At 38.3% G+C, this 14,523-nt stretch overlaps 1 protein-coding gene and 1 long non-coding RNA gene across 2 annotated transcripts in view; one reads left to right on the top strand and one right to left on the bottom strand.

Annotated features, from left to right (window-relative positions):
- The first annotated feature begins 7,303 nt into the window (after positions 1-7,303).
- Positions 7,304-14,523, top strand: part of LOC125659626 (2'-deoxynucleoside 5'-phosphate N-hydrolase 1-like) — a 370,196-nt gene continuing 362,976 nt past the window's right edge. The window contains exon 1 of the mRNA XM_056149645.1: positions 7,304-7,357. The gene's annotated coding sequence lies outside the window, so the exon portion shown is untranslated. The remainder of the gene's footprint in view (positions 7,358-14,523) is intronic.
- Positions 13,954-14,479, bottom strand: LOC130050225 (uncharacterized). Its single transcript, XR_008798650.1, has 2 exons — positions 14,384-14,479; positions 13,954-14,186 (listed from the first exon to the last, which is right to left on the bottom strand). It is a non-coding gene; the product is annotated as an uncharacterized LOC130050225 (long non-coding RNA).

The following is a 14,523-nucleotide window of genomic DNA, read 5'->3' as shown; positions in this document are numbered from 1 at the left end:
ATGATTGTATATATAGAAAAATGGCAATCAGCAATAATTACGAAAAATGATGATGTGAATAAGAACGAGTCAATATATACAGATAAATCTTAGGATTATCTAACCCTAATATAAGAGCAAACAAATCTAATTAGGCATATGGTCTGTGTCAGGGCAGGTATGTATCCTCGGGACAGGTATGTATCCTATACAAGTACGGGTCTCGGATGTATCTCCAGATCTGTCTTATACCCAGACAGAACTTAACTACAATTATATCTAAATATAACAAACAGTTTTAATTCACTGTATAACACCCTAAAATCAGTATACTAGCCACCGTATACTAAAAATAACCAGGGTTGAATTTATTCTCGCCTTACCGCTTCTGCTGCGATCTTACTCCTTTGAGCTCCGACAATGAACTGGCGAAATATCGCTCATCACCGCCTTATGTACTGATGTGCACTCGAACTACCCTCGGACGCTTTCGTAATGCACAGCAATAAAGCCCGGTTTACGTAATAGCTAGATACATCCCGAGCCCGACTTTTCCGAGCCCGACCGTTAATCATCACAGAACGATCATAACAACAATGGGAACCCTAAAAGTTGGACTGTTTTACAGACAGGACAATAAAGATGCACTCACCTTAACATTAGAATCAGTTGTAAGCAAGGTTTTAAAAGAGACCAATTTTTTCTTAAAAGTTGGAAATTTACCGGGGTCAACAATAGGGGTAAAGTATGAAAACAAGCAATTCAGTTATGGATTCACACCGCAGGAAAATAAGGGTATGTGCTTTCTTGACGGAAAAGCTGTGGTACTATAGTTAGCTAACTCTGAAAATTTCATTATCTATGTCCGTGAAATGACAGTCATTATCTACTAATGACTTGCAATTTGAAATAACTGGTGTTTCCTTCAAAGAAACACTTTCTTCAAGTGAACATGCTCCTGCGTCCAGCGCTTCCGCCACTACCTAACCTCCTTTTGAGTCTAGCATATCTGCCACAAGGGAACCTCTTCTTGAATCTAGCAATCTACCACAGGTGAACCTCTTCTTGAATCTAGCACATCTACCACATGTAAATCTCCTTCTGCGTCCAGTATCTCCACTTTTAGCGAAAATCTTCCTTCTCCCATTACTTCCATCACTAACATCCTATATCAACTGCTATCAGTGCCAGTACTAGTCAATTCCAAATATCACTAACATCCTATATCCACTGCTATCAGTGTCAGTACTAGTCAATTCAAAATATCACTAACATCCTATATCCACTGCTATCAGTGCCAGTACTAGTCAATTCAAAATATCCAACTCTTCCATGAGCAATGTTCCCTCTAATGATATTGCCAGATATATCAATAATCAACCCGAACAACAACTCACACATGAAATCAAATTTTTACTCATCACGAATCGCATGCCGCACGTAAATTACAACTTCCCATCTCGCATGTATAAGGACAAACGATCGCCGTTGTACTATAGAGCTGTTCAATACCTTTGACTTTATCACATACTCTGAGTCAAAGGATGCTTTGTTTGGTCTTGGATGTGCGCTATTTCCTAACACCTCTCACAGAAGACCAACAAAATTAATATCTGAACCTTACTTTAATTGGAAGGATGCTCGTGAAGACCTGAAGCAACATTCTGTTTGTGATTATCATTTGTCTTCAATGACACAACTTCATACATTTTTGAAAACGTACACTGATCCAAATAGTAGAATCGATGTTAGGATCAGGACAACCGGAAAAGAAAGAAAGGAAGGAAATAGAACAAAATTACCATCCATAATAAAAACACTGATCTTTTGTGGTAGACAAGGCATTTCCTGGAGAAGACACAGGGATGATGACACTGGTAGATACAGTTCATCAAACATGGGGAATTTTAAAGAACTGCTTGATTTTCGAGCTTCTGCGGGAGATGAATTATTGAAAGAACACCTTGTGTCATGCAAGAAAAATGCATCTTATATATCAGAGACCTCTCAGAATGAATTACTCTTTTGTTTATTCGGGAGAAAATTGTAGAGGAAGTATGAAATCAACAAGTAGAGTCATATTTTGGATTTCAATGGGATGAAGTTACTGATGCTAGCAACTGCATGGGGGCAACTTGGCTTAGTTATTCGTTATGTAACAAATGGTAAACCTACTGAACGACTTTTTGAATTCATAGATCGTGAAGAGGTTACTGGCGAAGCCATATGCGACTCAATTATCATTCATTTAAATGAAGCTGGTCTTGATCCTAATTACTGTAGGTCTCAAACATTGGATGGCGCAGGGAACATGGCGGGCAACTATTCAGGAGTTGCTGCACGGTTCATGGAACAGTATCCTCTGACTGTCTATCATTACTGCAGCAGCCACGACCTAAACCTTGCTCTCTGCAAAAGCTGTTCCATTAAAGAAGTACAAATATGCCTCGACACATTGTAAAAGCTGGGGATATTTTTCAAATATTCACCAAAGCGGACAAGAAGGTTAGAAAGAGCTATCGATGAAGTTAATGAAAACAGGCCTGAAGAGAAAATCCAGAAAAAAGTTTAAGGTTTTTTTCAGAGACTAGGTGGGTAGAAAAACACAATACACTGCAAACTTTCCACGACCTGTATGAACCTTTAATGAAATGCCTAGAAGCAATATCAGGGTGAGAGAGGGGTTGAGATGCAAAGGCAGTAGTAGAGGCTATGGATTAATGCAGAAAATTACAGATGCACAATTTATAGCCTCTTTTTAAACAATCCGTAATTTTTGGGGATACTTCTATGGACATTTTGCAAGGACATCGAATGATTTCCGATATCCGTGAAACCATTAGTAGAAAAGATCAGATGAATCAGAATTCGACAAAGTTTTTGAGGAAATGGAGCAAATGATAGCAACCACCACCCATTTTTTAAAAAATTACCCAAAACAATAAAAATCGGGTGCAATTACCAATTTTGAGTATGCTGATTTCAAATCTGGATTCCTTTTACTCCAATTTCTTATAGAAAATGAGGTATACCCCTACTCTCAGGTTGCCAAAAACGGAAAATGTTTCATTTCGCATCAAAAAGTGACCCAACTTTATTTCTTGAAACACCGTTACCCAAAACAATAAAAAGCAGGTGTAATGACCAATTTTGAGTATGCTGAATCCAATTCTGAATTCCTTTTACTCCACTTCCTTACAGAAAATGAGGTATAGTGTCTTAAACACCTCTACCGTCAGGTTGTCAAAAATTGAAAATGTTCCTTTTCACATTAAAAAGTGACCTGAAAGTTATTTCTTGAAATAATGCATACAACATAAAAGGAAAACAATTAATACTAAATTGTTCCATGAACATTCTTAGTTGTTTTGGAAAGAATATATCTCAACTCTGGACTTCACAGATACAGGAAAGGAAGAGGAATACGGAGCGGATCAACGATCTTAAATTTAATCAGATTGGGCCATAGCCTAATGAACAGGAGCAAAAGTAAAATTAATAGGAAAACTGATTTATTAAACATCAGCACGTCTTTTCCGAGAAATTCTGGTAGAGCTGTGGGGGCTGAGTTGCATCATTATCAGAATTTACCGAAACAGTGGACTCTCTGGCCAGTCTGGGGGCTGAGCTAGTTGCATCAGAACTGACAGAAGCAGAACTCTCTGGCCAATCGGGGGGCTGAGTGGTATCAGAATCTATTATTTATTTATTTTTATTTTTTCAAGATTCAGAAATTTAAAACAACTGCATGATCAGATTTTTTTGTAACACTAATAATTAATGTCCCTTTATTGCGATGACTCTTCAAGTACAAACCATGATATTTAAAAAAAGATGAAATGAAATGATAGATAAATAAATAAATAAAATATTTGTAAGTTACTTTATTTATCTGTAAGTAAGTCACTAATTAAGTGTAACTAGTGGCAGTGCAACTTGCAAACTGTGAAAATTGCATCATCTGTAGCTTATGACCCCTTTTGCCTTGCCTTGTAATTAATATTGTTGAAAATTTGGCAAATAGCATTTTTAAACCCCCCCCCCCCCCCAGTCCATACCCCACTTTTCTTTAAACGTTAAAAATCCAGCTAATTCAGTGAGGAAGAAATGTCACTACCATATTTCGAATTTCCTCTAGACTATATCAAATTAAATACCGCACTGCTATCAGTCACAGATTGACACTGGTAGGGGTATGGGGACCTGGTCTGTGAGTGTGATAAAATGTATTAATATTTCACTCTTTGTTGCGTATTTCACTAAGTAAATGTTTACATATACTCGCTCTGCCTCGAAGGGATTTTCTGGAATGTGCCTAATCACGTGAGATATGCTAAATATAGCTATTTTAGATCCGAACGATCAACTTCGCATCATTCGTAGGCTCTAGGTTTATCCATACTAGCCCGTAAAAAATAGGATGGAACCTCGTCCCACTTTTCCTGTAGAAATAAAAATAGAACATGACGCACCACCTAGCGAGCGTGGTTGTTGCTATTTCAAATGGCTGTATTGTCTGGTGGTACAATTACCATTCCGAGACTGTGTTCTAGACAAACCCGGAGGATTAACGTCCATGCAGCATCTCCAAAGGAGTACTTTAAACGCAGCATCTATATTTGAATTCTTTAATTCAACAGTTGGATATGCGTTTTTCAGGTTTGGCTCGACAGAGTGTGCAGGCAATGTGTCTCATACCTTCTAACCTGTCCCAACTAAATCAAGCGGTAGTAAGTGAAATTAAAGCTACATGTAAGTATGGAGCAGACATGCCAGACATATGTTCATTTACCTTTGGAAACAAATGTGGAGCCACCAGATTGAACCCCTAACTCCTTGTCTGCAACACTACATAACGAAAGTTATTCATGAAAGGTGAAGATAACGAACAGTGATCAATCTCATAACTCCTACAAGCAATACAAAATAGATAGTTGGGCAAACACGGACCCCTGAACACACCAGAGGTGGGATCAGGTGCCTAGGAGGAGTAAGCATCTCCTGTCGACCGGTCACACCCGCCGTGAGCCCTATATCCTGTTCAGGTAAACGGAGTTATTTCATTTGATGCTTTTGACTTCCGTCACATCTAGTTCTGTGGAACGTGCTGGCCAGTTCTTCACTCCGATTCCTAAATAGCTATCTGCGCACGATAATGGGCGAGGAAAGATGCAATGCTTTGGGTACTGACTAACCCGGTCTCGGTCCCGGTCTTCGGTCTCGGTCCCGTGACTAAAACCCGGTCTTCGGTCCCAGATTTTTTTATTCGATAAAAACAGAATACATCAGAATATTTTAGCCCCAATTTCTCGTTAATTTAGATATGACATATCATGCCTGCATTCTGATAGTTGATTGATAATATTATTGTCGTCTTTCGTAAAATAATATGTGAAAACTCCGGGACCTGTGGGACCGAGAAGTAAAAACAGTGCTAAAAGCCGGTCCCGGTCTCGATGTTTTTTATTTTTCTAAATAGCCGCTTTAAATCTACTTTTTTATGAGAAAAAGATAAGAGTGTTATATTCAATGACATTCCTTTGTATGCACATGTATGTTTCTGATTTATTGTATGTTTGTGTTTTATTCCAATTTTCCTTTTTAATGTCAAAATCGAACTCAACTACGTGATTTTTCTCTCCCAAATGAACGCGTTACAATACATTTTCATAAAAAGATAAGGGTGTGGAAGAGAAATGATATAATATGTACTTATCTTGGTGTATTTGTTTGTAATTTACTGTTGGATGTAGTATTTACAAAGTCTTTTTTATATTTCATTTAGGTCAAACACCTGACCACACGACTGATAAAGTTTTCAAATTCAATGTTGGTGTATTCCGAACCGGGTCTCTGTATATGTACATGTATTCTCTCTCTCTCTCTCTCTCTCTCTCTCTCTCTCTCTCTCTCTCATTTACGAGTGTATCGTGAGAATCGCATTAATTTGTTAAATTATGATGTTATATTAATTGTTTTAATCAGGGAAGAAAAGCCTCTATGTAAATATTAGAATAATACGTGCAAGATATGAGTCCAGAATGCACGATGTATGAAGTACTTTAAAAAATTATGTTCATAAGTGAAATGGAAAAAAAAAATATATTCTTAAATTTTATTATGATTATTGAAACATGATGAATAATTGTTGTTGATAGCGAAACAAAATTAATGTGCACTCTAGTCAACAACCCCTCCCCCGCCCCTTTCCAGAAAGATTCTGAATAGAAGAATGATGCTTTTGAAAAGCAAATGTTATACCCCCGTAATCGGATATTCGGGGCGCATTTATATAGTTTTTGGTCCATCCGTCTGTTTGTCAGCAAAAACTTGAACCTTCGGCATAACTTTTGAATGCATGTTGATAGGGTTTTCATATTTCACATGTGTACTCCTTGTGACAAGACCTTTCTTTACATGCAATTCTTCACTTTTCAAATTTGACCTACTTTTGAAAATCTTTAGCTTTAGCCATAACTCTTGAATGGTTAGTAAAAATACACGAGGGTATAAAATGCTTCACGCAGGCATACTTTTCATGAAGCGCTAACAGTAGGCCTATTTGTATTTTCAAAACTGAAATTTATTTCTTAAATAAATTTACGTGTATGTCTTGCATATTTATAAATGTAGATTTCATTGTTTGTAAATTTATCAGTTTATGTCAAATTTATGCACTTTGAAATATAAGATATTTTGAAAATAGGAAACCAACAGTTTTTGTGCAGCATAATTAATACATATATGTTTGCACATATACGTATATAACTATTCACAATAAATATAGTTACCACATAATATTACAGTAAAACACACCATTGAGTATTTGAAGATCATCTAAAGTCAGAGGGTATCTTCTGTATAAGTATACAGAATCTGAGAATTTTTGGTGAGCATGTGCTCTATGTATGACACACTTTTATAGATACTATAAATATATTAGGTGGACCTTTTTAAAAGCATTGTATCTAAAAGAACCACAACTGAAAAAAAAAAAAAAAAGAAAACTAAGTATGAAATAAGAAAGGAAAAAATATTTTATAGTTATTATTTATTGGTTATATACAACTGGTTATTGGTTATATACCCATATAAAGAGATCGGGTTCGGAATACCAAACATGAATCTTTGAAATCTAAATTTTTAGTATTAAAATTTGTATTTGTTAAATAAATACTTACCTTTATAAATTTGGATATTCACCTGCTTGCAGTCTTGTATCGGAAAAAAAACCATGTAAACAAAAAAGCACCCTTCGTCACCCGCCACCTCTGACATGCTCAGAAACCAACATCCGGTATCATCTATTCTTTGACATAAAACAAAAAATTAGAAGGGGGATGAAGGGGAGGTGGGTTGGGACCTCTGATTTATAAAGGTAAGTATTTATTTAACAAATACAAATTTTAATACTAAAAATTTAGAATTTATCACAATAAATACGTTACCTTTATAAATTTAGATAAGCAGAATTCAAAGTAGAGCTGAATCCCCCTGAGATTGGCAACTAGGAGGAAAAACCACTTTTTGAGCTGAAACTAGAGGTCCAAGCGAGAACAAACTGTCACTATGAAGGGGCATAGATCTAAGGTAATGGTTATAAAAGGTACTATCAGACCTCCAATAACCAGCTGACATGATTTCCGACATAGAGGAGGAATTGAAAATAGCCCAGGAGCAAGACAAGGCTCTAATTTCATGTGCCTGAACTTGAACACGAGACAAGGCTTCTGGAGATGAAGATTGGTAAGCCATCTTAACAGTATGACAAAGCCAAGTAGAAATAGTCTTAGCCGAAATATCACTTAGACCTTTCTTAATAGGAATGAAAAGTCTAGTAGAACCAGAAGGTCTGAGCGTTGACGAAACAGAAATATATTTCTGAAGTGTACGCACTGGACATAAATCCTGATTACCTAATGATTTAGGTAGAGCAGGAATAACAATAGGTCCAGAACCTTTGTCTGATAACTGATTCTTGGCTAAGAAAGATGGATCTGTCAACAGAGTAACTGAAGAATTATCTGCAGAAAATCTGAGACAAGAATCTGCAATGGAGAAAGCATGAATCTCACTCCTTCTACGACCAGAAGCTAAAGCTAATAAAAAACAGCACTTCAAGGTCAAAAACTTAAAGGGAGCTAAAAATAAAGGTTCGAAAGGAGGAAATTGTAAAGTCCTAAGAACCAAAGCTAAATTCCAGGATGGAACCAACCTACGTTGTCTAGGTCGTTCCAAACAAAAATTCTTGACCATGAGGGACAAGAACTCATTCTTCCCAAAATCAGGACCTCCTGACAAAGCTATAGTTCTGGATAAAGCTGAACGATAGCCCTTAATAGTAGAGGGAGAGAAACCTTTGTCTTCAAACAGATAGACTAAAAACTCAGCTAACTGTTGGACAGTAACTGCGAGAGGATCAATTTCCTTTGAACGACACCAAGAACAGAAGATGTTCCACTTAGAGTCATAAATTGCTCCTGTAGATTTTCTGACTGAACTAGAGATACGTTTGGCTGCTCTGTCAGAAAAGCCATCCTGTCTGAGAGATTCCCTGACAGTAACCATGCGTGTAGATGGAGGTTGGAAAGATTCTGATGAACTTTCCTGCCTTTGAATTGAGACAAAAGATCTTTCCTGAGAGGAAGCAGAATTGGTCTCGCACAACACAGTTGAAGAAGATCTGGAAACCAAGATTGTTTTGGCCATGCTGGAGCAATAAGAATGGTCTTGCAAATTTCTACCCTGATTTTGTGTAAAATCTTGGGAAGGAGGCGAAAAGGAGGAAACATGTAAGAAAACATCCCCTTCCAATCGAAAGACATTGCATCCACTGCTAAAGCTTTGTTGTCTGGAATCGGAGACACAAACGTTGGCAGTTTGCAATTCAGATGCGTAGCAAAGAGGTCTATATGAGGACGATCCCACTTGAGACAGATCTCCTGAAAGACTGCTGGATGTAACTCCCATTCTGTATTCACTGGGTGCAGTGACCTTGAGAGAGCATCCGCTACTAGATTCAGATTGCCAGGAACATGCCTGACTGACAAGCGAATTCCCAGGGAACGGCAAAACAACAGAATTTCTTTGCACAGAAGGTAAAGAGACTGAGAATGTGTGCCGCCCTGATTCTGCAGATAAGCCACTACTGTTGTATTGTCTGTGGCTATCATCAGAGATTGACCCTGAACAAATTGGGAAAAGTGTTTCAATGCCAGAAGAACAGCCCGCATCTCCAGTAAATTGATGTGTTCTGTCAACTGGAGACCGGACCATATACCTGATGCCTCTCTGCCTTCCAGGGTAGCTCCCCAGCCTGTCAGAGAAGCATCTGTAAACAGGGTCATAGAAGGAACTGGGGGGTCTAGCGAGCAACCTATCATAACATTCTCTCTCACTGACCACCACAGAAGATGAGGATACAATCTGGGAAGAATGGGAATAACAGCTTCCCACTGTTGTGAGGCTGGTACCCAAAATTCCAGAAGATACCACTGAATGGGGCGAATATGAAGACGACCTAAAGGTACTATGTCCATCAGAGAAATCAGAAAACCTATCAGTTGTAGAAACTGGCGAGCTGAAGCCTGTTTGGCTGAAAGTAGTTGATCCAACAGATACTGAAGCTTGAGAAATTTCTCCTCTGGAGGAAGAACTATCCCAAGATCTGTTCGAAATTGTTCCCCTAGGAAAATGAAACTCTGACTGGGAACTATCTCTGATTTTTCCCAAGAAATAAGGAAACCCAGCTTCAACAGAAGATGAATAACTCGATGAGTATGTTGATGAAGAAGGTTGAAAGAAAAATTCTTGATCAGAGAATCGTCTAGATATGTATGGATGAAAATGGACTGGGAGTGTAGATACGCAACCACTGTTTGAAAAATTTTTGTGAACACTAGTGGAGCAGTAGATAGGCCAAAAGGCATTGCCCTGAAAGCATATACCTTGCCCTCCCAGACCAGACGAAGAAACTTCCGATAAGCCGGAGCTATAGGGACATGAAAATAAGCATCCGTCAGATCTAAAGAAGACGTCCACATCCCTGTATGGAGAGAGGTTCTGATCGACCTGTTGGTCTCCACTTTGAAATGTGGAATCACCAGATACTGATTCAGAAAAGAGAGGTCCAACACAGGTCTCATTTGTCCATTCTTTTTGGGTACAAGAAAGAGACGAGAGTAGAACCCCCAACCTAGAGGTGGACTTACTTCTTCCAATACATTCTTTTGGAGAAGTAGAGACACTTCCTCTTGTAACAACAGATTTTTCCACGGGTCTCTGGTCATAGAAAATTCCAGAGGAACCGCAGAGAGAGGAGGCTGTTCTCGAAATTGAAGCTCTAAACCCCTCCGTAGCACAGAAAGAACCCATTTGTCCGAAATGAGACGGGACCAATGAGGAAGAAAAAGAGAGAGGCGTCCTCCCACAGGAAGATGAGGAAAGGGAACACCTACTTCCTCGGAAAGAGTGGATTGTGCTACAGGAGGGGGGAGGCATCAAAACTGAGATTTCTTACCCTTGGCTACTTTGGGTTTTTTATTATTAGCTCCAGAAGCCGATGGGAAAGAACGATGCTCATTACTTCTCTTAAGATTATTTGAACCTTGCAGAGAAGAGCCAGATTTAGTAGCACCTTGCGACTTACTTCTAGAAGAGTCTGATTTAGAAGAACAAGAAACACGCCTAGAACTACCATTGTTGAGTTGTACATCTACTTTAACAGTAGGAGGTTCTTTGTGTAATTCCTCTTGTAATTTGCGTAAAGAGATGCCAAATAACTGCTCTTTATGAAGAGGAGAAAAAAGTAGGTTGTCTTTAAGAAACTCAGAGACGTTAGATTTTTGAAGAATCTCTTGTCTCCTAGCTAAAGAAAAATTGGCAATAGTGCCAAGATTCAAGAGCTGAGAAGTGCAAATACATCTATCTACTTGGAGAAGAAAAGAACGAACATCATCAAATTCTTCGCCCTTATCTTTAAGAGAGGCACCTGCAGCAGCAAGAAAGTGCTCCGCATACTGTAAAGCTGCGGCAACACCCCGAAGATTGTTCTCCGACCTAGAATAAGAAGTCTGAGATAACTTGACCCCCTCAGAAGACTTAGCACCAAGAAGATTGGAAAAAGTCTTATCAAAAACAGGTTGAGATTTTCCCAAGGAAACATCATGAATATCAAAATACTTCATTCTAACCTTACCAGGGAAAGAAGATGTACTAAAAGCCAGATTTTGTCTAACTAAATTAGAGGCCTTATTGGAGGACATCTGATCGTCGACAAGATGAGAATTAATGGAAGCCAATGCAGATTTAAAATGACTAGACTCGGGAAAAGAAGCATACGACTTAGAAGAATCTCTCACAAGACCAGAGCAGGACTGAAAATCAGAAGGTTTGTGAGAACTCCTGGGAGGAGAAACTAAAGAATCGGGACCTGACAATTCTCTACGAATTGCGTACACTTTGGCTTTCAGAGTGAGATTCTCTACCGGAAGTTGCTCCTGAGAAAGCCCAACTTCATCGACTGAAGGAACCGGAGATAGGCAATTATCACTGAGAAAAGATGCCTCTTGACTACTGGGAGCCAAAGATAATGAGTCAACCTCCTCGTCCGCTTTATTATCAAAAGCGGGCCGAGGGGTGACAAGAGCAGCCCCAGGAACAGTGGGGGACGTAGCTGATTTGCTTTTTTCAATCAAATCTAGTCTACGTTCCACTGTCACAAATTTTGAAGAAATAGAAGCCTCCAGTTTCTGAATAGAGGAAACCAAACATTTAATTTCGTCCTTATTGGAGGACTCCATTAAGTTTGGTTTACTAACAAAACCTTGCCCTGTCCACACAGGTTGAGTCGAGTAGGGATAAGGTGGCACAGAATACATGGGATGAGGAAATCTAGCTGGCCACCTAGACCGATAAAACGTCTCCCTACGATTACCCGAAGGAAAACTCTCAGGGCGAGAACTAGCCACCGGACTACCAGGAGGTCGCGTAATAGTAGATGTAGCTCTAATTTGACCTACCGAAGTAACCGGGGTAGAAGGAATTCCTGGAGAATCCATGACATTCCCATAAGAAAGAAAAGGGTCAGATTCCATGGGACCAAAACTTCTAGAGTCAACAGAATCCCAGTACTCTCCCTCTACAGCAATAAAAGGTAATTTAACATTTTCACCTTCATTCGCCATAATGCTTAATAATGTAAGTAATAACAAAAACTACCATGCAATACTTAGCCAAAATTAGCAAGTAGAAAAAATTCTTTTCCTCCTCGAGAAAAACGTGACTGCACTCCACAACGGCGGAAAAGAAAAGATGATACCGGATGTTGGTTTCTGAGCATGTCAGAGGTGGCGGGTCACGAAGGGTGCTTTTTTGTTTACATGGTTTTTTTCCGATACAAGACTGCAAGCAGGTGAATATCCAAATTTATAAAGGTAACGTATTTATTGTGATAAATACTGATTTTGACAGGAATAGAAGAAATAAAATAAATGAACAAATAAACTAACTGTAAATTACAAACAAATACACCAGGATAAGTACATATATATTATTTTCCTTCTACATCCTTATCTTCTAATGAAAAGGTAGTGTAACGCGATCATTTGGGACAAAATGTCACGTACATGTACATGTAGTTGAGTTCGATTCTGACATAAATACATGTATAAACAATACTGGAATAAAAAACCTATACACACAATAAATATATGTATACAAAGGGATGCCATTGAGTATCACGTCCTTATATTTTTTATGAAAAGGTAGATTAAAGCGGCTATTGAGGAAAAATGTCGAGACCGGGACCGGCTTTTAGCACTGTTTTTATTTCTCGGTCCCACCGGTCCCGGAGTTTTCACATATTATTTTACAAAAGAAGAAAATAATATGATCAATTTACTATCAGAATGCAGGCATGAGATGTCATACCTAAGTTATTGAGAAATGGGGATCAAATATAGATTTTTAACTGCTTAAGTCTATCAGTGTGTGTTCAATGAATTTAACTGTCTCAGTCGGTCAGTGTGTGTTCAATGAATTTAACTGCCTCAGTCTGTCAGTGTGTGTTCAATGAATTTTCATTGGGCCAATTCAACTTAATTAGTAGATTATCATCCAGGGTCAGCAAAAAGTATGGGGCGGGTGGGAGGATTTTATTTTTTTAATTTTTATTTTCTGAGAAAAATATTAAAGACAAACGAGTCCTACAGTCCTATCTCCCTATTCAGATCACAACTTCTCACCCTGTAGTCCTATCTCCCTATTCAGATCACAACTTCTCACCCTGTAGTAATTTATTCAAAAGCTTCTAGATTCTACATGAGAAGAAAACATCTCTTGCTGTGGCCTTCAACTCGACATTTAAATATATCGACGACGTTTTATCTATTAACAATAATCATTTAAATCAAGGGTGTACATAATATATGTAGCTAGCACTGTTGTGAGGTGTAGGTAATTTAGGTGGGGGGAGGGGGGGGGGGGCAAGCCCAAGAAGCATCGAAGAGGGGTAGGTGGGTGGAGGGGGTCCCTTAATACCGCTGGGGGTATGGCAAAAAGGTCTGGTTTACTTTATAGTGCACATCAAAATGATTTTAAAAAAGTATAGATTATCGTGCATTTTCATAGTTGTCAGACTGTTTCGTTGGGGCACTTAGGGGACTGTGTTCTTAAATCGGGGCAGTATATTTGAACTAAAACCAATTAAGGCTTGACGGCTTTGTATACTGGTGTCAGTGGTACGATAGGAAATGAAATGACAGGAGGTTGTAAATATTAAATACATGTATAATATGCATCTCTACTTACACGTCCACTAACACTCCTCCTGATTCCGTTATGTTATGCCAATATTTAGACCAGAAAGATCGGTCGAGGCCTGGATGTTTGGCGAATGAATATATCTTCCTCAATTTCATTTTTGAGTAATCATTATTATTTTCAATAACTCAATGATAAATAGAAGTAAAAATATTTCAAATGATGCATTTTTATTTTCACATTTTCTGTTCATTCTGAAGGGTATCGTATCCGTCCGCCTGTCCCGCTTCGTGCCATAACATTTGTCTTAGACAGGCGTATAAAAAAGATGTGTTGGTGGATATTTTTAGAATTTGAACTATTGTTGTCGCTCCTGATAAACACAGTTGTCACCAAACATTTTCATTCTCCTTTAGGTAAATATACTGCATTCATGTTTGTTTAAGCTGTAAACAGATTAAAGATAATTTACGTGGTCCACAGGTACTCGACATTTTAAATATCTGTAATAGAAAATTGTTTTCCTATAAACAAAATATTCACATGGTATATCAGGCCGCCAACTTGGTTTTCTTTTTTATCAGCCGCATCACTTGCAATTTTTGGCGAAAAGTTCTATATAACATGATCAAATAGACCCTACCGTAAGGAAGCATCTCTGTCAAGATCTTGTCTCTTGCATGCCATAATCAACTGTCGAATGTCATCTACAGCAAATGCGAAAAATCGCTAAAAGGGGGACGGAAGTTGACATAATTATAATGCTGATACATATATATCCTT

Source organism: Ostrea edulis, chromosome 9 (genome assembly GCF_947568905.1).
Source record: "Ostrea edulis chromosome 9, xbOstEdul1.1, whole genome shotgun sequence".
Classification (NCBI taxonomy): Eukaryota; Metazoa; Mollusca; class Bivalvia; order Ostreida; family Ostreidae; genus Ostrea; species Ostrea edulis.
This window is presented reverse-complemented; position numbering and strand designations above follow the sequence as displayed.